At 38.7% G+C, this 25,097-nt stretch overlaps 1 protein-coding gene across 20 annotated transcripts in view; it reads left to right on the top strand.

Moving 5' to 3' along the window:
- Positions 1 to 25,097, top strand: part of Hivep2 (HIVEP zinc finger 2) — a 183,518-nt gene that overhangs the window by 51,841 nt on the left and 106,580 nt on the right. The gene's annotated exons all lie outside the window — the stretch shown is intronic.

Here is a 25,097-nt window from a genome sequence, read left to right as displayed (position 1 = left end):
ACCACAAGGATCTGCTGAGTGTGGGTGAGAATGGTTTTAAAAACTATTAAAATTTTTATTAGTATTAAATTATATATATACAAATATATGATGAGACAGAGGTAATATCTAATATTTTGTTAAAATTCTTCTTGTGGGAACACTTGGGCCAAATCTGGGTTTTCTTTTGGAGATGTGAAATTCCTAGAGTATTATGAGCTCTAGCCTGACGGTTTGACCTGCTGGCCTTATTGTTACTTTTGCTTTTGTTGTAAGGTGAAAACAATAAAATTCTCAACCTGTATTGGAATTGTCCTGAAGATAACTTTAAGACTATAGGTGAAAGTACTTTGTGAACTGAAAAGCACAGAATGAAAGTGCACTGTCATTACCAAATAATGTTAAGGCCATGGACCTTGTCCACACAGCACATATGGTATAAATAAGGCAGCAAACTCCAACATTATCTCAGATTAGTGTCAACTAAAAACTGTATACTACAGGTAATGACTGTTATGGACTGATGAGTCTTATTGGAGTTTACAAGTGGAAGTGTAATCATCCTTGCAATTATTGTAAAATTGATCTTTCCCTACAGACATTTACCCAGATTGGCAAGACATATGCATGGTATTCTTCATATTCATAGGACATTATTTTCTGTAATAATATAGAAGGTGGAGATTTAAATGTTATTTTTATGGCTCTCAGTTATACCATTTGCACTAATATTATATGTCTGGCTTATCTCATTTGGTTATTATAAACTAAATAGTTGGGGGCTATAATTAATATTATCATTCAACAGATGGGAGGTCAAATGATTTTCTCTGTCCTCACAGAATACAGATGATGGAGCTGAGATTTGAAGCACAGAGCTGAGATTTGGCCCCCAGTCCTGTGCATTTGCCACTGCAGTCTTTGTGTTTTGTGTTGGGGTTTGTTTATTTCATTGGTGCAGTCATTCATTCAGCATGGATACTCTGTTGTATAGGGAGATATTTAGCTAGACTGTTTCAACTTGCAATGAACTTGTAGTTTTCGAAGGCATACAGAGCAAGTGCATTAATATGTAAACATTTAAGATAGGAGATGGACTGTACTAACTGTGTAAAGGTATAGTGTCAGAGGAGCTCACCGAAGGAAGGAACTCCCTGTGGAACTGTGTCATATGATCTACTCATACTTTTGGGACTGAATCTCTTAGATGAAACAGCTTGTTCCATTGATACGAAGAAGCCCTTTCTGCTACTGTTAGAGTTAATTTGCATAGGGAGCAAAAACTACAGTCACATTTTAAGGATGTTAAAAAAGAAAAAGCCCAGAATTGTGTCGTAATCCTAAGACTAAAAGGGAAACTGATTTTGCAGTCTAAATATGATTTATCTGCACTTGGCTGGGTATGAGTAAACTAGGGACACACTTTCCCAGTTTTTTTTTTTATATAGTTAGAACTTTAGAAGATTTATTATCATGATATTCTATTAGTGACATAGGAGATGAATTTAAATATGGCTTCTAGAAAGCCTGATGTTGCAAAAAAAAAAAAAGGCTTTTGTTTTGTTTTGTAATTTTGTCTTTTTGCAATATAGCAAAAATATACCCTCACTCTTACCCTTAATCCTGTCCAGATAATTAAATATATGGATTTAAATTTAGTGCCTATGTGATTCTGTTTTCTCCTGTTTCAAAAGATAAAAGCAATTGTTTTGTAAAATATATTTTGGCATTTCTCAATTTAAAGCAGTGCTTTGTTTAACCCCTTCATTGTAGCAGATAATGCAGGAAATGATCTCAGGGACTTAAATAACCTTAATGATAGCATAATTTCTAAACCAGGGTAGGGAAGTTCTATTTGAACAAGCATAAAACAAATGTTTTGCTGCTGTTAAATTTAACAGGCATGAAATTACTAGAAACAAACAGAGACAAAACAATAAAACAAACAAAAAACGAAACAAAACAAAAACCTCAGGAATGCTGATGGAAATAACTTCTTATGGAACTCAATCTGTGATCTCTGTTTTGATAGTTAATATGTCTGTGCAATTTGAAATAGTGTCTGCATTGGAGACTGTCACTATTTAAATTTGTCTGAGAATTCTCAATTTAGACTTGATCAGCATAGACCACCATGACGGAAAGCTGCCAATTTATGGAGTAGGGTGAAACCTCATTATTTCTGGGTGCCTTGGCTAATGTTGAGCTATTTAAAAAACACAAGCTGCTATAAAATCAGTGAAACCTTGTTGGTTTCTGTGTCAGTTAATATGTAGTATATTTTTTTCCCTTTGGAAAGAGGAATAGGTCTCATCTTTTTGATTTTCCCCTTTCTTAAATTTTCTTTTTTATTCATTTAAAAAAATGAAATTTTTAAAAATGAAATAGGCTCTGTATTTAATTTGCTTTGCTATCTCACATTCTGTGTCAGGAACTAATGGTCGAGTTGTTAGGGATTGGGAACTGTAATATTCATGAGTACCATAATGGAATTGTATGCTTCTTCAAAGTTACTTTAGTGTTTTTCATCTAGGGGGCGCCAGCAAACATTTCCGGTTAGATTCTTGGAAGTAGGCCGCATACTGTTGACACATATGCACAGGAGAGAAACATGAACGCTTTGTGAAATCTTCATACTAAAAATAATTTTCACCTGTATTTATAGCAGTGTTTTCAAACTTGAGGAAAGAGATAGAGAACCTACCAGCACAGGGAAAAAAAAAAAAAAAAAGTCTTATTCACTGTGGCCAGAGAGCTACCTTTCAGAATGAAGGCCTGAATAATCTCCTGGAGAGTTACAGGAATGTTGCTAAGAGATTTTTGCCAGTTGTGTAGGAGGATAGTTAATAACATTAAGTGCTGAAATAAACGATTGTGGAGAAATATCCTATGGCTGATAGTTAACTGGGAAAAAAAATGAGAATCTGTCCATCATTAGGAAAGGTTTGTAATGAAGCCTAACAAGTAGGGCCCTGCAAGCAGGAAGCGTTCAGGTTCTCAGGCAGAATTTTGGGTTCTGTAACAGCCAGTTGCTTTCATTGTTCATGGAGCCGGCGCATTTGCTTAAAGGAAACTGGGAAGAGAATATTTTTAGATATTCAAATAGAAAAATGTGCCAAAATCCAGCCTTTTCTGATCTGAAAGTTCTGTGAAGGACCTGCTTTGCAGGGTAGCTATGCATATGTTTTGAGTGGGAGGAAAATGAGAACAGATGACTTGAAAACTATTAAAATGGTTACACATGTAAAAAGTTAATTTCTTCCTCATAAAATTAAAAAATCCGAGAACACAAGATTGCAGTCTGAGTTAACATCTTACTGGTTCAATTAAAATATTTGCCCATAATAAACTTCACTGATATTTTTTTGTTCATTCACTCACTTGTTTGTCAAACAATAATAGTGTCTGCCATGTATGAGATTCCATATGTAGTGTAGTACACACGATCATTATTTCTATAAATGATCTAACCACTTCAGGAAAAATATAACTGTATATACAGTGGACAAAATGTCAGTTTCTTTGGGGAAACTTATAATTAAGCTTTATTCTGCTCAAAAACACATTTTAAAAAGATATAGATGCAGATTGCAATTCGTGTTATTTTTCTAACTTTTATTTGGAAAACAACTAAGGCTATATTTCTTTGGACTGATTCTGTATTGATGTTTGAGCACCATGTGTTAAAAAGAGGAATCGTTATCTGAAGATTATGTGGCATTTTATAAGATGCTTGATGATACTGTTTAGTGCTTATTAAGTTGAGCTAAAATTTACTAAACAACTTGTAATTGGGGGAGCTTATTTAAACCAGCTATTTGTGGTTATGTCTGTTGAGGAGCTTAAACTTCAACTCTCTCCAGCCACTTAACTGCAGCACATTGACTTCAGGTCTCTTGTAAGAAAGTCTAAATGTAGGCTGTTGAATAATCCCTTTGAGGGCCCTGTAGCTATTTTTATGCCTGGATATGCGTCACCAGTGGGTATTTTCTCTGGTGACTCGCTTACATCAGGTCTCCTACCATACATTCTATCAGTGAGTGACTTATGATTGATGGGAACCACGGCTGTTGTTTAGCTTTATCTGTGACCTCAGAGAATGGACAACAGGAATTTCCAGGCTGTAAAATTCCCTGAATGCTTGAAGACAGGGGCTCACGGAGTTGATCAAGGCAGGTAGCAAGTGATATTATTCACCAGCGATGACGGGGGAGGGACACGAGAGGAAAGGGGAGGGAGAAGGAGGGGAAGGGAGGGGGAATTCCTTTTGTGAACAGTGCAATTCTGGCTCAGCTTGTTCCTTGTCTGTGGCTGTGTGTGGGGAAAGGTGCATTTCCGGGACCTGAGAAAGTAGATAGGGTAGTCAGAACCATGCTTTGGGCAGCGTGGAGTAACTCCAAGGCGTGGGCTGCAGAAGCTTTAATTAGTTAAGATCTTGTTTTTCAAAGGAGCTCGATTGATCCATGAGCAACTGAACTATTATGAGCATGTTTAAGAGTAGGGGTTTTAAATTTAAAGGTTCAGCGTTCATAGTTATAGATAAGAATTCAGTGCTGTGTTGAATCTAGCTATGCTAGGGTATCTATCTGGAGTTAATTTTTTCCCTAAGTTAACCTGTACCTTATTCTAACAGTGCATTTGATTCTATGTGTGGAAATGAATTAAGTCTCTAACGCACAAGAATGTTTTCCTTTTTCTTCCTTTCCCTTACCTCTTTCTTACAAGTGCATAAGATTCTTGACCTCTCATGAGATCACCAGCATTTTAGCAGTGATGTTCCTTTCTCCCAAACTTTTCCCTTAGTCTGAGTTTCCACCTCCTCCTCTGTATCTTTCCCTGGTGCTATTTTGCTTGCAAAAGTAATTCTTGACATCCTGCTGAGTTAAGGGAGACAAGGTTCCCTGCAGATGGGGTGAGGTGCCCATGTCAATCTAGGGACAGTGGGTTGCCTGCGTTTACAGGCTATCTTTTCAGTGATTTTTTTTTTTAATGACAATTACACAAAATTAAAACACTCCTTTTAGTGTAATGCAATTACAACATTTACTCACTTCGGCAAAATTGGTTTTCTGATCTTTTAAGACTGTTTTCATTATGAAAAAAGCATTTATTGATTTTGCTTGCCAATTTTATCCCCCCACTCCAAACAAGGGCATATCCTTTTAATGTAGCATATAACCAAGATTAATTTCCACCATAGCTATTTTCTTAATGGTTTGCCTACTAGGTTCCAAATTATAAGATTATCCCAGAGTCTAGTACCTTTAAACAGATGTGAGGGGTGAAAACCCCTTGTGAGAAATCTCTTTTATTCCTATCTGTTTTTCCATGTATAGTGCTATTAAGTGAACGTGGGCATTTGTAACTATTTTTATAGCTTCATATCAAATGAGCTCACTTGATGGTAAAAACCTATCCCCTGTCAAGTCATATTGTTTCAATTTTAGACATTTAACATGAAGATGACTGAGAAAGTAAAATGAGTGTCACTGTAAACCTCCCATACAAGAAAACTTGTCATTCTATTTGAAACTTGCTTCTTGAATAAGCAGGATGACTCACGACAATCAACTTATAATTTGAAATTTGTGAAACATTGAAATCCAGAGCTCTGTGAGTTTTGAGTCATTAATAGTTGAATGAATTAAGCCTTCATAAGGCATCCACTTAGAATGAAATCATCAAAATATGGGTGCAATCCATTGTTTATGTTTATTTCATTGGACCATGTGTGCCCAAGGCACCATTGGTGACTGACTTTGCTTCCCAAAGAGTAACATCATGTGAAAGATAGATTTGGGGGTTAGCTCAGATGCCTCCATTCTATTTTGCCCTACATTGTGAGAGATATTATTAGAAGCCATAAAATTATCCTTTTCTTTAAAATGTATGTATGGGCTTATGTGGGGGAGTTTGAGGGCAGAACCAAACTCCAAGGATGGTTATGTATTCTTCATCAGAAATATATTTCACAGAAGATTATAGTTTGTGTGGGAGGCAAATAGCTGCTTGTCTGTTGATTGCATTGTGCTTATTCCATGTAAGAGCTACTTGAGTTTAGGCAGGATAACCTCATTTTGATAATCTGATGACTGCTTCTGCTTGGAGAAGAGAATATAATTCCAAGGCTGTGAGCTGGTGGGCAACAGTCATTGTTCTCTCTTTGGCAGATCTTAGCATGGAATCTGCTTTGGTATTTTTATAACTATATATGCAAATCTTTTCACCCAAACCTCCCCCATCCATTTTCTTTCTCCATGTGTGGAGCTCTTTGTGATCTTCAAGACTGTGAAACTCCAAAGGTGTAAGATCTAATGATATCAGTGTATGATGATGTGTAAACTTAAGTCAGGGCAGAATGTTGGCTTGAAGTGAAGTCTTTTTGCTAAAGCAGATCCTGCACTGAGAGGAGATTCCACTGTGTACTTGGTTTCTATGGAGACACTTTTATTACTTATGGATGAGTGTAGTATGAGTGATTGATATATCAACATAGCTCAGAGCAGCTGATGGAGTTTCCTGGTTAATATGTGATCCTTGGCTGGGGGTTTTGCTCAGGAGCAGAGCTCATAGATGCCCTGGTTTCCATCCCAGCACACATAATGCATGTGTACACACACACACACACACAGAGAGAGAGAGAGAGAGAGAGAGAGAGAGAGAGAGAGAGAGAGAGAGAGAGAGAAAGAGAGAGAGAGAAGTTTTTTTCACTAAATTCTCATTTCTTATAGGGACTGATGAGAGTGATGCAAACATCTAAAACCATCCTGAAACATAGAGATAATACGGCACTTCATTTTACTGTCTTTATAGGTATATTACCCCAGCACTGCAAAAAGAAAAAAAAAAAAACAGGAAGCCTCACAATTCCCTACAATTAGGATGATAACCAACTGACAGCATTAGAACAATTGAATGATCCACTTATAAAGCTTGTTCTGGGAAGGTCTAAAATATTTTGCTTGGCAATGATTCTTTACTTATTACCTGTGTTATAAGCCAGTGATTTGAGTTTTAAGATGCTTTATAGTTCACTGTGGTCACTATGAGGTTGAGGAATTGAGGCCTAATAAACAGATGGGCTTTATATTGGAGACTGCACATCGTATTGACAGCAGCTAAGGACAAGCTCTGCTCACTGGTGCTTATCTGCTGGCGCTTAGGAGCTGAAAGGCTCTGACCTCATATGTCTGATGTCGGGAGTGAGCTTGGTCACTCAGGGCAGAGTCCTCCTACCGCCCTGATAATGGTAAAATGCTCTGATAATTCGTTAGGGCGATGTCTGCGACTCTGTGTTGCCTGAATCCTCCTGTGACAGTGGCCCTCAGTGACTGATGTGCAGACCCACTGAGAGGTACTTGGATTTGTACAACAGGATGTCATCATTTGAGTCAGCAGGGCTAGAAGCTCATGCTGAGTGGTGGCTCCGAGGAAGCCTTTCACAGAGCAGGCGACTGGGAGCTCAGGGAGAGACACAAATCACTGGGTAGATAATAGTGCATAGAGATGAATATATTTTCAGTGGAAATGTTTTATTCTACTCTTTTCACTTGAAAGAAGATAAATTTTCTATAAGAGAAAGGACTCTGTGTGTCTAAGTACCCTGAGAGCTGAAAGCAGTATGAAACTTGGGTCCGAGGATTTTTACCGAAGTTATTCTTCTCATTTCACTTAAGTTAGATGACATCTTCTAGCTGCCTCAAAGCTACCGGAAGGACAGAATTATCCTCTAATAACATGGGTATGCAATTCTTGCTGTCTCAAAGCAGGTTGCTGTGATTGTCTACACTAATTTTGGAATTCACTTACTGCAGAATTTCATTTAAAAAACATTCTCCTTTCTATACCTTTAAGTTTCCCCCCCCCCGGATGTTAAAAAAAATTCTTGACATGGAGATTTACAGATATTTAAATAATCAATTGCCCATAAATGCCTCATTTCCTATAAAATCATAGCCTGACCCCTGTGTGACTAGGTAAGGCCTTATCCAAAATTGGTTCCTTCTGTTATTTAGTTTTATATGTGTGGAGAGGTATTCATAAGGCCACATGACATAGTCCAATAAAGAATTTATCTTCCTCTGGAGGGAATAAGTTTAAGAAAGTCCAGGCATATATAGAGCCAACTATGAAAAAAGATCTAAGCCTTTTAACTATAAAACATAAGATAAAAATTTTTGTGCTTTTAGAAACTTGAGTCGGTGGGGAGTGAAAATGACCAATGTCTCAGGCTTAATCCACACTGAATGAGGGTGTGAAGGAGGACAGTAGTTTGTGCCCTAGTAGTTCAAGGAGTGGGGATGGGGATCTCAAAAACAGAGAAAGAAAAGGGTAGAATTGGAGAAGAGACAATTCATTTTATATAACTTCTCTGTCCAGACAGGGTTGAGAGGGACCTGTGAATATGATTGGGGGCATTGATAGATGGGAGGACCCATGGCAGAGTCCTGACGTTGGCTGCCCTTTGCCTGGACATGTAGTGAAATATAGTCAAAGCCCCAAGGGCTAAGCAGGCAAGATGGGGTGCAGTCTCAGTGCTGTGGCTCTGTGTCCCCCCTTGGTGGTGAAGTGATAGAGCAGACCTCACTCTTTCATGGGGAAGGCTCTCTCAAAGGAAGGGCACCAAATGCCTTCAATGTTGTAAAGCTCTCAGGCCCCAGAGAACTTGGACTTTTAAAGGCCAGTAGTGATCCCTGAGAAGAGAGGCTTCTTTGTCATCAATGTAGGACACGTTGGTGACTGTGTCTGGTGGCAAAAGCTTGCCTGTCAGTCCACTCGAGGTTCAACTGTCCCCACTGGGAGGGTCTGATTCCTTTCTGACTTTTGTTCTTTCTCATTAGAGTCTTTTTGTTGTTGTTTTTGGGGACAGGGGTCAGGCCTTACCTCTTGGGTTAGGGTGCAAGTTGTGAGAAATCTTAGTGGGAGTGTTAATTTGGGTCCTGATAGAAATGATGGTTTGAAATACTTGCAGAGTCTCCTGTATTTGTTGGTGGGATCTCATCTGGGTGGGATGAGAGGATATAGGAGAACTGAGCTTAGGACCCTGGGAAGCATTCTGTGACTTTGGGGAGAGAAATGAAATGGGATCTAGTAATGGAGACAAAGAATAGTGTGAGGGGGTAGGTGGAGGCCAAGGAAAGTGCAGTAAGAGGAGGGATGGCTTACAGAGCTTCTGAATATTTTTAATTTCATTTATTCAAAATACAGTGAGGATATTCTGTGTGGGCTGGGTAGATTTGAGAGTGAACCAGACATGAAAATTCATGGGAAGTCTGAGGTCATTGTCCTTGCTGGGACTGCAGCTTAACCTAGGGGAACAGAGAAAGCAGCGTGTGGGGTGAGGCATGTTTGGAGAGGGACCAGGGGCAGTCAGTTGGAGGAAAAGAGACCGTGGAAGCCTGGTGAGGTGAGAGTGTTACTGACATGCCTATGTGGATCAGTGTCCCTGGGACAGCTGAAGTCAGACTGCCTGGGATGGTTGAGATTAAGAGACCAGAATTCAACATGGGTGCAAAGAGCCAGTCCAGCAGCTGTGAAGAAGTGAAAACATGGAGAGAAAGGCTTTAGCCAGTGCAGATCTGAGTTGGAGACTCGAGGAAGGGAGAAGGTCCAGCTGGATAATAGGGTTAAGTTTGGAAAGTGGTTGAATTTGGTTGTGTCTCGATGAGGTTTATCCTAAAAGTAGTTAGTTGAATATTTATGTCTAATTTATTATTGCCCCTTATGCTTAACATCCTGTTCTTCCTCAAAAAGATCTGCAACTGTATGTGTCAGTAACGTGGAAAGGTTCTATCCCATCGCACCTGTGGGCCACAGCCTCTTTGATGGCACTCCTGACTCAAATTGTTCTGCCTGTGGGTTCCTCATTCTGTTGCATGGTTCATCTTCTTAAAATACCATTTTTAATAATTTACTGCGAAGAGCTATAAACTGCTCTGGCTGCCCATTGCCTACAGTTTAGGGGATGTGCTTCTCCATAAATTGAGAAATTGCCATATTTTTAGGAATTTAAAATCTGACAAAACTCCCATGGTGGATGGATGTTGCTGTCTTAAGTTTATGAATGTCGTAATAGAGGAGCAGAAAGGTTAAATAGCAATGTCCAGGGCCCCAGGAGTTCACAAGCAGCAGAGTCAGGAACAGACAAAGTTTTGGAGTTCTAGTCCAAGATGCCTTTGACGATGACCTTATCTTACTTAAGGAGTCCATCTCCACTCTAACCCTGGAATTTCTGTCTTTGGCATGATGAGATGAAGTGCCTTCCGTCCCTTTCAGCCTTCCTACAGTCACTTTTCTGTCACCGCTCAGAAGTTGCGATCTAGGGCTGTCAGCTGAGACACATTTCCTGGCTGATTTTCCCTTAGATTGGGAAAAGCCTGTCTCCTGCCAGGACATCTGGGGAGGCACAGAAAACACTCTGTACTTCCCTGATGTCATCCTCAGCGCCTGCTTGTCTCATATGGAGCTTGGAGAGGGCTGTCACTGACTTCTCTTGGGTTTTCGGATGGCTTTTCACTGCTGCCAGGACTGCTCTTGCCCCCTTCAGCTGCTCTCCGGGAAGGTGTGCCTCCAAAACAGGCTTTGAATTTTCTCCTAGAGGAACTTGGGGGATCTGAATAATACTTATTTCAAAATGTATTCGCAGTTGTTATATTAATGGACATAGAGATTTGTTAGCCACTTAGGCACGAATCGTTTTGGAAAGTACTGTATACAGAAGGATGCAGAACTGTACTTTGAAATACATGTTAAAATCAGGAACATTTGTTAGCAGTGCAATGATTAATGAGTCTGTGTTAACGTGATTTTAGAGAACACTCTGTTTCCATTACTTTCTCATTGTACTGAAGCCAACCAATGTCATTTGGATTTTGACAGAGTTTTTTTTTTGGAGCTAGTTTACTGCATCAGAAGCTTAAATTATATATATAAAAATAAGCCTAACAATTGTCTAGACTATCAAGAATTGCCTCCATTTTTATAAAAATTGGTGAAGGAAAACTGACCATGAGGATGAGCTCAATAAGACACTGCTAGAGGGCTGTCCTGCTTTATGGGCTCCACATTAAGCCTCACACACAAAAAATCAGCATCGGTTTGGAAATCACGACTCCTGCATTTTAGTTGGGTTTACTGTGATTAAGGGGTGCATCCTTAAAACGATAAAAGCTAATGAGGAATAGTTGCAATGCCTTCTCCAAGCCCTTGTTAGAATCCTCCTTGTTTCCCACTCCCTTGGAACAGCATATTCCTTGGAAGGATAATAGCATAATTCTTTAGGGGTAAGAGATACTTGGCTCTTAATTTTTGTAGCACTCTAATATGTTGGAATTGAAAGATCAAGTAAAGGTATAGGATAAGAATACGATGGACTCAATTACCAAACTGCATTTTTTCTTTTTCTTTAATGTGACTAAAAATGTAATGATATGCAACACAGTGGAATGAGATACAGTTTGGATTTTGGTAGCAAAACATTTTAGGGAGGCAACAAGATGTGTCAATTCTAAATGGTATCGAGTAGAAATATTCCTGAAGTGAAATTTTAATTCCAAACTGTTGATGTCACATTGTTCACCTTCTAGGTAATTCAATTAAAAAAAATTTATTGGGCTTCTCATTGGAAATATTGACTTAATTAATGACTATGTTTTCCTCACTGGGCCTCCTTACAGTTAGCTGGCCAACTAATAAAAATGGAATGAAGAAGAAATGAAAAATAATTAGACATATATGTACTTTATGAGCTTGTTAGTACACATATTAAATAGGCATAATAAATTTAAGAATTGTTAAGACTAGCTTATATTTTATTCAAAGTATCATCAATAATTAAAGAAACCCACTAGTAATATATGATAATACAGAAAAAAAACCCAAAAAAATGGTAGATACTTTGGTAGCTATTGTTATTCTTCTTTAAAAGAGACGGACAGGACCTATCTTATGATAGCTTTTCAAAAGTGCTTGGAGTTTTTGTATTTTCCCGCATTATTTTGTCCTACCCTGTTGAGTGACTTTTGATATCTGGGACACTCAGTTTGAAATCACTTTAACTTGCTGTGGCCTTGTGTGATTTTTAGAGGTGCTCTGTGGGCTGTTCACCTCCTTTCTTGCCCTCTTCACTCTGAGCACTCTGGACATCTACTGCCTTAAATTGATCTTGCACACAGTCTGTCAGGCTGATTTTACAATAGCACCGTGCTTTTCGTATCCCTCTTTCCTGCTTGAAATTTTTCAGGGGTTCTTTATTGGACACAGGATGAGAGGCAACTTAGGGTCACTACAATCACACAGGAAGAGGCATCCAGAGACCTGCTTTTCAATTTCTTGGCATCCGGCCTGCTTTGTGACCCCTGCAACATCACTGCTCATCAAAATCTCAAATTTGCATATTGTTGCTAGCTGCCCTGGAGTTCCTCTCTTCCTACACCTTCCCAGAGTCCGTGGTTGTTCTTCACCTTTGTCTTTGGAACAGTTGGCCATTTGCTTCATGAAGCTCTTTTCCCATCTCCCACGACACTCCACCTACCAGGCTTTTCCCCTGCCTTCCCCTAAGTGTTGCAATCTCCTACTTGTTTTGTCCTAAAGCTTCTTATCTTATTTATCTGAACTCACTTTCTAGCAAATGTCAGATAAGCACGTGGTTTCAAATATCATCAATAGGTTGATAATTTTCAAAGTTTTATCTCCATAAATGGATCTTCCCCAGAGTTCCCAACTCGTGTGCTTACTAAATATGTGCACTCAGCTCTCTGATCAAAGTTGAGATAGACAAAAGGGAACTGATGATGTCTCCTTGCTCAGCTCTGCTTCTCCAACCAACATCCCGCTCTCCGGAGAGAGGACCATTCTTCCTCCTTGCTCTTGCCACAATTCCAGAATTCCTTCTTGATGCCATTCCTTCCTCTGGCCTCACATCCAGTCTAGTAAGTCCTTCTAACTCTCTCTTCAAAATAAATGGTAAGTGTCAGGTCTTCTTTCTGTCTCCTGTGCCATAGTCCCAGTGCAGGCTATCAGCTTGTGGCCTTGTCCGCTGCAGAAGTTGTTAACTAGCTTTCATGACCCCACACTCCCCAGGGAAGCCCAGTCAGTGTAAGTTATATAATACATTTCTTTGCCAAAAATTATTACTCTCAGAATAAAGTCCAAGCTATTCATTCCAGCCTACATGCCTCTGGCTTCTCTGGGCTCATCTCTTCCCACATACCCCAAATCCTCTTAGGTGCTGACCATCCTGGCTTTATTCTGTTTCTTAAACTTGGTAAACTTGTTCCCGACTTGGTCTTTGCACAAGTCTTGACTCAGATGTCATTTTGAACAAGCCATCTGTGACCAAGTTTGAGCCGAAAATTCTCCCTCTATCTCCAGTTCACCTTATATCATATTCTTTTATTCATAGAAATGGAAATTAAAACCAGAGATGATCAGTTTAATGGTAGGTGTGTTTTTTTCATCTGTCTATCCCCGCCATGGACTTTCTAAGGTCACTGATAGGTTGTCATTCACCTCTGTACCTCAGGGCCTGGAAGAGTGGTTAGTGCATAGTGGGCTCTTGTAGGTATTGGTGGACTCATTCACCACCTTGAAACTACTTTCCTTCTCTGTGAAAAAATGTGTCTGAGCTGGGTATAGTGTTGCACCCCTGTAATCCCAGCAGTTTGGGAGGCTAAGGCAGTAGGATCACAAATTCAATGCCAGCCTCAGCAACTTAGCAAGGTCCTAATTAACTTAGTGAAACCATATCTCAAAACAACAAATAAAAAAGTCTAGGGAATGGCTCAGTAGTTAAGTACCCCTGGGTTCAATCCCTGTTATCGGATCCCTATCACCCAATCACCCTCCCCGCCCCCCAAAAAAAAGGTGTCTGATAGGTGACCTCTGACACTCCCTTAGCTAGCGAGTTTGAATTTTTATCACATCTCAGAGCTCTTGACCCAGTCCAATTGACGTCCTTAATGCCTATAAATGGACCATGTTTATTCAGGGCTGGAGGCCTTTGTTCATGGTCTTCCTTCCTGAGTGTCCTTCCTCTCTTCTTTGCTAGTCACATTCCTCAATTATTTTCTTTTTTCTCTTATTGTCTATATCTCTCTTAGAGGAATGTGATTGTTTTATGTATACATGTCCTGCCTGTCTTCCTAGATAGTCAGCTTTGGGGTTGTGAGTTATAGTCGTAACTCTTTTGAATCTGCATGTCAGCTATAGTGGTGCCAAGCATTTAGGACACCCTTAGTACATGCCTTGGACTTCAACAGTTAGTAATGTAAATGGAATAAAATAGATTTCTTAAAATGCAACCAAAGATAGGTATATCTTTACAACTGGAGGAAAAAAAATCCTGAAAATAGAAATTTAGAGTTATGATGATATGGTGTTTTGCAAACATTTGTGAGCAAATTTACCAAATAAGTTTTTTTTTTCCTTATAAAACAAGTTCGCAGGTAGTTGAAAAAGGAAATGGGCAATATTTTTACTGTTAACTCAGGTGAAAGCTGGATTTGGGTTTTTAATTTGGTTCAGTGTGTTCAGGTATTTGGAATTTAGTGGAGCTCTATGAAAATATCCCGCCTACACATTTTGAATATCCTCTTCCTGCTTATCTTCAGAACAGCTTGGTTCTTTTAATAGCAAATGGCTGAGTGGAGGGGAACCGTTTGTAGTGGGTAAACTTAAGTACAGTGTGTCCTCTCACTCTCAGCTGAAGTCATGCTAACTGCTCAGAGACTGTGCAACTGTGTTTTCTTTTTGATGTTGGTCAGAAGCCTGAAAACTCAGCATTTAAAAAGGACATTGCTCTTTCCTTAGGACCTTAGAAGAATTACTGGTCAAGTTTAAAACATTCAGGAACTAGGAAACACCTCTTCTTTTTATAAATATGTTGATTTATTATCATCCGTTTTAGAGACTGCTCTGAAAGTTCCCATGGGCCAGGATAGGAAGAGCTAGTGTTGAGAAGGATCACAGGCTTGTTTGGTCACATAATAATGGGATCCTAATGTGATGTGATCATGCTGAATTTAGAATACGCAAATGATACATTTCTTTCAATCCAGAGTGACAGGAAAATGTGGGCTGAAAATTGAGGGGAACCATATATTCCATTCAGGAATCAACTCATTTCAAGTAATTCCGTTGAATGAACTAATTAAAAAAAAAAATTAGTAGCTTAAAAGGCACTTAGTAACTGAACTGTCTGTAAATTACTGGGAATAGCATTGTCATTCTAAACAATGCCAGTGATTGGATTGATGCTCAATACATCCCAGAATTTGCTGTTTTGAATAAACAGTTTGGTTTCAAGCATTTGTTATGGTTTGGATATGAGGTATCTCCCAAAAGTTCCTGTGTTGACTCAGGGGATGACATGATCACATTATGAGAACCTATTACCAAATCAGTGGTATAATCCATTTGGTGGATTCATCATTTGAATGGAATACTGGGTGGTAACTGTAGACAGACAGGTTGTAGCTGGAGGAAACTGGTCACGGGGGCATGCCTTGGGGTTAAATATTTTGTCCTTAACTCTTCCTACTTTCTCTCTGCTTCCTGGCTGCCATGATGTTCTGCCTCAGAGCAATGGTCCTGGCTGACTACGGACTGAACCTCTGAAACCATTAACCCCAAATAAACTTTTCTTTCTCTAACATGTTCTTGTTGGGTATTTTGGTCACAATGATTAAAAAAAAAAAAAAAAAAAAAAAACTGACTAACACAGCATCCATTTCTCATGGAAAAGTAGAGAAAAGGAAAAAAAAAATATATGCTTCTGCAAATACTATGTTTGGATTGGGGAGAAAAGCTGTTGTTTTCCCTCGTTAGTAGAGATGAGTTGCTGTAGTTTTGCACAGGGAGTTGGAGACACTCACCAGGTGTTGAAGGCAGGCTATCTGTTCCAGGTTCCTGTGTAGCAACTTCTTGCTGGGGTCTCAGCTGTGTGGTGTCTGTACAAATTATTTGTTGTGTGATGCTTTAGAATTGGTAATGCAATTTCTTTCCATTAGTGGAACACTGCTGGTATGGGTGATGTTCTTGTGACCTTGTTAGATGCCGTGGAAAAAGAACACCTATAGATATTGGGACTGGGGACTCTGGGAATACAGAGAAACAGTAGACTAGGGGTGTCTCAGTCAAAAATTGTGGAAACCAGATGGAGAATTTATGAACTGATAAGAAACCCATTCCTACATGAACTCTTACTTCAACCCTTACCAGTAGTCTTGGCCACAAAAGGGCTAATTTCTATTACAGGAAAAGGGTTCTGTTTTAGTCAGGTGTTTTTGTTTTTTTGTTTTTTTGCCACTGTGAGCAAAAGACCTGAAAAGAACAATTTTAGAGAAGAGAAGTTTATTTGACACTCATGGTTTCAGGGTCTCAATCTATAGATGACTTGTTTCAAATCCCTGGACCAAAGGTAAGGCAGAATGTCCTGGTAAAACTGCATGGCAGATGAAAGCAGCTCAGGACATGGAACCAGGAAGGAGGGAGGGAGGGAGAGAGAGAGAGAGAGAGAGAGAGAGAGAGAGAGAGAGAGAGAGAGAGAGAGAGAGAGAGAGAGATCCCCTCACCACAAACTTAATATATACCCCAAAGGCACACCTCCAATGACCCACCTCCTCCAGCCATACCCTACCTGCCTACAGTTACCACTCAGTCTATCAGGGGATTAATGCACTGATTAGGTTAAGGTTCTCACAATCCAATCATTTCACCTCTCAACTTTCTTGCCTTGTCTCACACATGAGCTTGTAGGGGATACCTCATATCTGAATTGTAACAGGTACTTATGTAGTTCGTACCTCTGTGTTTAGGTGAATCACAGTCTCTCCCAGCTTTGGTATGGTAGGCTGACTTGGACTTTTTCTTTCTGTTTTTAGGTAAAGATGTGAGTGTCATTGAAATGAGGATAGACCCTGTGTATTCTGCGGTTTTCTTCCCGTTGAACTCATCCCCCCCACCACCACCTCCCAGATGCGTCAGCACCAACCATTTGCTTGTGCAGAGAAAGATGAAATTTATTTTAAAATAAACTGAGTTTGGAAGGTTCTATGAAATCACTGTCCATTTGGATTAGTTTGTGCAGCAGCTGCCATGCTTAGACATTGTTTGTGGTTGGTAATAACTGCTTAGGAAAGCTTGTTGCTTTATGGAAGTGATTTCAAAGACTCATTGTTCCAGACATTGGACATCCCTGCGTTATTCATGTCTAACAATTCTTGGTCTAATACAGATTAATTACTAAACTCTCAGTGAATAATTAACCATTGACTTGTTCCCAGGTTATATACTCACTGGGTTAGAACTGCAGATAAGGAAGGTTATTCCTGGTTTCACAATGTCCCCATTGTTACCAACTTGTATGAGTGAGAGACATCAGCTGATACCTACGCACTGGTCCAGCTTCTCAATCAAACCACTTCCTGGGGTTTTCTGGGGTAATGGCAGTGATTCAGAAGATACCGCAGTACTTTCTGAGGACTGCTTCCTGTGTGTTACTCCGGGTCTGAATGACCAGGAATCATAGAGTTCAGAAGGAGCATTTTTGTTATGGTGTCTTTAAATCTTCCTTCCTTCCTTCCTTCCTTTCTTCCTTCCCTCCTTCCCTCCTTCCCTCCTTCCCTCCCTCCTTCCTTCCTTCCTTCCTTCCTTCCTTCCTTCCTTCCTTCCTTCCTTTCTTCCTTTGCTCAAACTTGCATTTTAGCTGAATCTAGGGTTGCTTATCTGTATGCTTTGAATAATATCTTTAAAAGACATTTACTTTATAGTAATGGTTTGACAGCTTTATTTCCGTTACTTAACCTTAATCCATGCCTTGATTGAGTCTGCACCCTGCACAGATCCTATGTGAGGCCTGGGGAGACACAGATAAGCTAAGGAGTGGAGGTACATGCAAAGGCTGGTAGTAATTGGGGAGATGAAAGATAAAAATGGACAGGGGCCAAAAAGGGTGTTAAAGCAAACATATGCCATTGTGCTTTTATAAATATGTATTTCTGTGATTTTAGGTTCTGCGTGCAATCACTTAGTGTGTTCCATAGAGAAAATTTTGTATTTTTAGAACTTCATTTATAACATAAAAATGCAGGAAGTATTATTTTAGAAAGTTTTATTTTTTCTTAATTGTTCTCATTAAAAATAAAATATTTGAAAATTATTTTGAAATTACAAGGTATGTGTTCTTTTCTGGTCTTCTTCAGAACCTTCAGAATTACATTTTGGACCATAGAATAAGCAACTAAGACAGTGGTTCTCTCTGTGGTTATCCTAACACTTGGCTTGCCTTTTCCTTCCAATACTTGCAGATCTCATGCTAGATGTTCCAGTCTGATGAGATAATGCACATGGAAGCTTCCAGTATGTGGGAAGGTGTTATGAATTAGGTGTGTGTTGTTATTACCACAGTTACCACTGTTTTCATTAATCCACTGCTTTGCAGCATCCTACCAAACATATCTGGATCCCTTTGGCAATATCAGAGATGATTGTGAATATCTCAGTGGAAAAGCCAAATTTTGTTCTTGAACTTCATGAAACTGGATTCTCCACTGGGCCCATTTTAGACAAAATGTTGATTTCCTTGGTCCTGCTAACAATGCCCTGAAGGGGAGAAGATTGAGAATAGGTGATGGGGGTTATAACGAAGGGAAAAGATTCATTTAACATATTTTTTAAAAAATATTTTTTTAAGATGTTGGTGAACCTTTATTTTATTCATTTTTTTATATGTGGTGCTGAGATTCAAACCCAGTGCCTCACACATGCTAGGCAAGCGCTCTACCTCCAGCCCTCATTTTATATATATTTCGTGCTAATTGTGCCCAGCCAGCCTCATCACCTCCGCTAATATAGACAGTCGTCATTGTCCCTTATCTCTTGTGGCCTCTGAGCTTGTGTTTAATCTCTGTGAATGGCCATTGCATATCAGTGTTCTGTGGGAGAAATTGCCCGTCTTTTCTGTCTGCTAGAAAGGAGAAGGTTATGAGCATCTCTTTAGTGGTTTAACACATATTGCACAGGATTAGTGGTAGTAGTACATTTTTAACTCTAAGCCTTTTGGGTCACTATGTCAATAATCTAAAGTTAGTGAGCAAAATGACTACCATATGTAGAATCAAAATCTTGGTTTGGGTTAACTGAGTCTTCTGATGGCGATTCAAGTGCACATTTAAAAAAATTTTGTTATTTTTTTCCTTATTTGTTTTATTGTGGATCTAATCCAGGGAAACTTTACCACTGAACTGGCACTTTTTGTTATTTTTATTTTGAGACAGGGCTTCATTAAGTTGGTTAGGGCCTCACTAAGTTGCTGAGGCTGGCCTTGAACTTGCACTCCACCTATCTCAGCCTCCTAGGCTGCCAGGGTTACAGGCATGCACCACTGCATTTGGCAAGTGCACATTTTTAAATGCTGCTCGTGATAAGATGGTTCTGTACTCTTTTTTTGTTTGTTTGTTTTGTAGGGTTTCTTTGAATTTTAAACAGCTTTAAAAATTGGATTGTCCTGTTTGCTATTTAAAAAATATAAAATGTAGGAAGTAATCAGAGAAAATTCAAAGTACTTTTTCAGAATTTTAAAAATATTGAGAACAAAATTTAAGATTGGAAGAATTATATTATGTATGTCAATAGTTCGTAAAGATTAAGTTGACTTTGGTATTACATTTGACATATTATTTATATAAAATCATTTTCTATTTCAGTCAGAAATACATATATGTATTTGTATATATATATAGTATGTATTTGTTAAATGAATAAATTTGTGTGAAATAAAATGTGATTAAATTTGATACAATTTTTTATTTTTGTTATATACTCCTTATTTTTCAGATAAAAGATAGGTAAAAGGCATGATACTTTCAACTTATTTTTTTAAAGGAGCATCTAAGCCAGAATTTCTCAACCTTGGCATTATATTTGGTTCCAAGTTTAATTCCTTGTTGTGGGGGAGTTGTCTTATGCAATGTGAGATGCTGAGTGCATTCCTGGCCGGCCACCAAGTTAAAACTAGTAGTATTCCTTCATCCCAGTTGTGATAATCAAAGTATTTCCAGTCCTTGCCAAATGTCCCTGAGTGAGTAGAAACCATCCCTGACTGAGAACCACTGATCTAGAGTTTCAAACTTATGTTTAAATCTTCTTATCTAACTTAAGAATATATTATTCTAAAAATTTGAATAGATGTTTGCAAGCACATCAAAAAGGAGAAAATGTCATATTTATAGAGGCAATGCTTATTAAAACAATTTTGGTTGAAATTTGGGGTGGGAATAAATGTTTTATGATTCTCGGTTACCATTAAAAAAAAAATCCCATTAGCCAGAATTCCAAACATTTTGATTAATATGTTGCTTCTTTTCTTTCATGTTAGATATATCCCTCAGATTCTGAATTAAATTGTACTAGTAACCTGATAGTGTTTGTTTAAAAATGTCAAGTAAATAGAAATACTGTTATGATTTGACATATTTTAAATGATTGCCCCTGGTTAGAACATTCTGGATATTCCTCTTGCACATCCTGAGAAGTTTAATTGTCTCACAGATGGGTATGTGTCTTGATGAAGAAGAATTTGTGGCACTAGTGTGGAAGAATTTAGTTTTAGAAGTTCATGGTTAGACTTTTTGGTGGATACTTTGACCCAATGAGGCAAATAGACCTACTTGGTTATTAACTGTTTTAAGGATATAGACATTTCACTTGGCCTAGGAATTAAGCGACTGCTCTTCATTATGTGTTTTGCTCATGAGAGAGTATTTTTTGTAGTTTTGAACCATGGGCTCAAGCTTTAGCCAATCAGAGGAAGGTATAGGCAGTATGGTAAGAGGAAGTATTTGTTCTGTTATTGTAGTACATGGCCTCTTGCCATCTTTGATAAAGGATTGAATATTGTGCACCCAAAGTCTGCTACCCTCTTGACCCTTCGTCAGTCATCAGCTGGACTGTGAGGCTGAGTGAACCAGAGCTCAGTAGGATAACCATTGTTCAACATTGTGTAACTCTCAAAAACGGAAATTACTGACACAGCAGTCTTGCAAGGTGATGTCTTTCTAGTTTTAAGATTATAGGCAGATGTTTCCTTTCTGTTGGGAATCTGAGCCAGAGTAGAAGTATAAAATGGTAATATAGAGGACTTGAAGTTGTGTTACTCAGAGATGGGTGACCAAGAATGTCGAAAGCTTCTTTTTATTTGCTGAAATAAGAACATGTGTGAAAATAAATGACCGATTCTAGCACAAAATTTCAAGAATTTCATATGGGACCCTATTAGTAATAATTTGTTATTGTTTAGAAATCTCTATGGTGCCTTCCAGCTCTTGCATACTATGCCACTTCTATTAATACATGAATTACTGAAAGCATATGTTTGTTCTCGTATCTGATGGCATATATGAACTCTTTCATCATATATCCTATTTTTTTCTAACTAGCTCACGAAAACTTTATAAGCGCCTCATCTAATAGCCATAGACTTATGCCATCTAATCTCTGTATTTATGCCACTGTCTTAAACAAGTCATGTATCAGCCGCAGCTGTTGCTGACCAAAGTTGTCACAGGAGTGGGTGGAGGAAGAGTTAGAGATAATGTGTTCAGGTCTGTGTATCAAAAACATATCTGTTGCAATCAATCTGTGATGATAACAACTGGCTTATGGAAGGCAAGTCAAGCCAGTTACTTCTTTTATCTTTGACCAAATGTACAGTAGGGTGGATGCCATAGTGATAAATACCACTGGTAGTTTATTATAAAAACTGGCTGAATATGTATGATTGCCTGACTTGTATAAGAAACACTATTAATGTGTTATGCTCATTGGCTTTGGCTACAGCCTTTTTTGAAAAGTTGTTAATACAAAACTTGATTTTTAATAGCGTGCCAAGAAAAAAAAAGACACATGAGAATGCAAAATAGCACAAGAGTATAATGTTTGTTTTCTGTTGTTAAATGGGCAGTGATGCTTTTTCAATAGGCGTATTTTGATTTAAAATAATATTTACAGTCAGGCACATATCCAGTTGCTTATTGGAATAGTCCCACCATTCCACAGAGCAGGTTACATATCCTGGAGTCAGCACATCCCCACCCAAGATTTCTCATCACCCTCTGGATCTTGTTCTTCAACTTCTCTCGTTCTCTTGAGTTATAATGGCTGAGAACTACAAGTGTCTATCAGAAAATTATAGCTTGAGTTTTATTTTCTTTTTTAATTTTTTAAAAATAAAGATAGCTCAGGGAAAGGAAAATTGATTTTTAACATTAGAAAGGGATGATTAGCTACCTTGGGCTTAGTCTCCTTGAACCTCAACACTGTTGCAATAAAAAGAATTCCTGATGTGGTCAAATCAAATTAGGGAGAGACCTGCCTTAAAGATAAAAGGAAAACCCTTTGCACAGCTGTATGTATTGATTCTCCTTCCAGTAATTCTCATTATCATTAACCTCTGAGTACATATTGCTTTTGGGATTGGTATAAATCCTGTCTTATGCAGAGAATTTCCCAGGCTAATTACTGTGTCTTATAAACTTAAAATTAAAGATAGGCATTTTCATCTGGTTACACATGCATAGAACTGAGTTGTTACCTCATTCTATAAGAAAACTTCAGAGCAGAAGTGGAATTTCAGGAACTGTTGATTGGTGGGAAATAACTGTGCAGCTGGGAGTCAGGGAAAGGAAGTTAGACATGGTTGTGTATTTCCTATGTGCCAGTGATCATACTCAGTTATTTATTAATAGCTAACATCTATGGAACACTTAGTATGTGCCAGGCAGTGCTGCTGTTTGTGCTGTAACTTATTTTAGTTCTCCAGGTAGTTTTTGAGGTAGTTATGGATATTAGCTCCATTTTACATTTGAGGAAACGAGGCCCAAGGAGAACAACTAACTTGGCCCACATTCTTGAGATCATCAGAGGCAAAGCCAAGATTAGAATACAGAAGGTCCGATTTACAGCATGCCCCTTGACCGCAGCACCACCCTGCCAATCTAATCTAATTTCCACTGTAGGTATATTCTTCATTTTACAAATTTTACAGATGAAGACATTGAACCTCAAAGAAGGTCACTTTGTCAAGATCACCCAACTGGCCAATGGCAGAGGGAGAATTTGAACCAAGGTCTGACTCTCAAAAGTCTGTGATTTTTTTACTGCTGGAAGGGGTGGTCTTGGGAAGTCTTGATCCCCTTGTAAAAATGGTTAAGGTTATGAAGAAGCCTGGATAGGTCGTTACTACTTGGTCATAGGCAGTGGAGTTGTTTATTGAAGCATGGGAAGCCCCTTCTGGCTCAGCTCTATGCGATGGGAATCATCTGTCTTTGTCATCGTTACGGGCTGTGCTTCATTTCATTCTGTGTGCCTCTTCTCAATGTGCTGGACTGTTCTATTCCTGTTTATAAATCTTTTAAGTGTGCACATTAAAAAAGTAATTAAATTGCCATTATAATTTATAGTATGCCTGAAGTCAATCACCTAATTAAACTTCTAGAGAGGAGAGGTGGTAAGTTCATATGCATTTATTAAGTATTACTGTATTAATTATGCAGAGATTTTGAACTCAGTAAAAGAAAAAAAGCAGTGATAATACTGTTCCTTAAAGTCTTTCTTTTTCTGCTCCTCTCAGTTTAATAATTTGAGATCCTCATTATTTAGGAGCGTGACCCTAATGTCTTTTTTTTGGTTAACTTTTAATGAAATTAGAAATTTTCTGTCTTTCCCTCAGCATTTCTTAAAATGTTCCTAACAGCATTAGTGTGTACCATTCCACATCCTAACAGAATGAGCAATTAGAAGTACAAGAGAAAACAAAATATGAACCTCAGATTCTGAGATATAAAAATGGTAGCAGAGGGGATACTTGGACTCATTCAGAAAAGATTTGGTTTTCCTAGGGCAATAAGGGCCCTCACAAGACTTATTCTTACGGAATAAAAAACAATGACAACAAAAAAGAAATTCACGTGGCCAGACAAAATAGGCTGTAATAAAGCTGTAGTTGAGAGGAACTCTAATTGAACCATTTTTGAAGAGTCTGTTTTTCAATTCCAAGCTGTAGCATAGACAGACAGACATATGTCACTTTTATTCCAGGAGAACTGACGACTCCATGTTGTTGCAGCCCTGTGGGAGGTCACTGCAGTTTGTAATGGAGTTGGCTGTATTAATTCTTATGGGCTTGGGACTGTCAGGGCAAGGAAGATACTGAAGGATGTAATTAAGCATCATCTTTGTGAGTGACAGACTCTGCACAGTGTGTTTTCCCTTTATTGTGTTTAGGATTTTTTTTGTGTGTTGTGAGTGTTTGGCAGGGTAGTGGTGGTGGTGGTGGTGGTGGATGAACTGAAGGCTATAATTCTCAATGAGGAATTCTTTTTTTTTTTTTTTTTTTTTTAAAGGCACTAGCGAACAGAGCAATTGCATTTAACTTGAGTCATGTAATGACAAACACATACCTAGAAGTTACTAAAGTGCTCAAAAAATGATGAAATGAACAGGTGTCATGAGTAGATTTCAATTTTATTTGCCCCTGTCTTTGCATATACCATATGTTCAGATTCTTGGAGAATTTCCATTCTTTTGCCTGGTCACAGAAGCTGAGTGGACCTGTTGTGGCCCTGAAGTGTCAGTAATAGTGAAGGAGTTAAAACCTGGTTATCAGTTCCTTTGGAAAGATTCATTCTGAATGTAGCTGGGATGCTGGGAAATACTGCTGTGGGAACAGCATCTCTTCTGCTCCCTATTTCTAGGTTACCTCTGGAGTCCTTGGTTGAGGAATCTCCAGGCTTTTGGGCAGACACGCTCTTTCAGGATGGTAGAGGCAGATGTGACCTTAGGATAAGAAGGGTGAGTGAAGTAAGATTTTAATTCCAGGCTGCAGGACCGAGGGGAGAAAGAGAGGCTTAAGAAATACTCAGCCAGGTTCTCAGAGAGGAAAGAAAGGACAAGGCGCCATCCTCCCCCAAGCTTTATTGCTGGTCTGGCTTATTGGGTGGCCTTTCCAAGAGAAGGGACAAAGATAAATTGTGGAGGTTTAATTTGAAAATTACTAACACAAATATATCCTCTTAATACAATCTTCATTTATAGCAGTATAAACATTTCTCCACACTGGAACC

Source organism: Marmota monax, unplaced genomic scaffold, assembly GCF_021218885.2.
Source record: "Marmota monax isolate L192 unplaced genomic scaffold, Marmota_monax_Labrador192_F-V1.1 WCK01_AAM20220418_F8-fsc00030, whole genome shotgun sequence".
Taxonomy (NCBI): Eukaryota; Metazoa; Chordata; class Mammalia; order Rodentia; family Sciuridae; genus Marmota; species Marmota monax.
The sequence above is the reverse complement of the archived record's forward strand: the minus strand, read 5'-3'. Positions and strand labels throughout refer to the sequence as shown.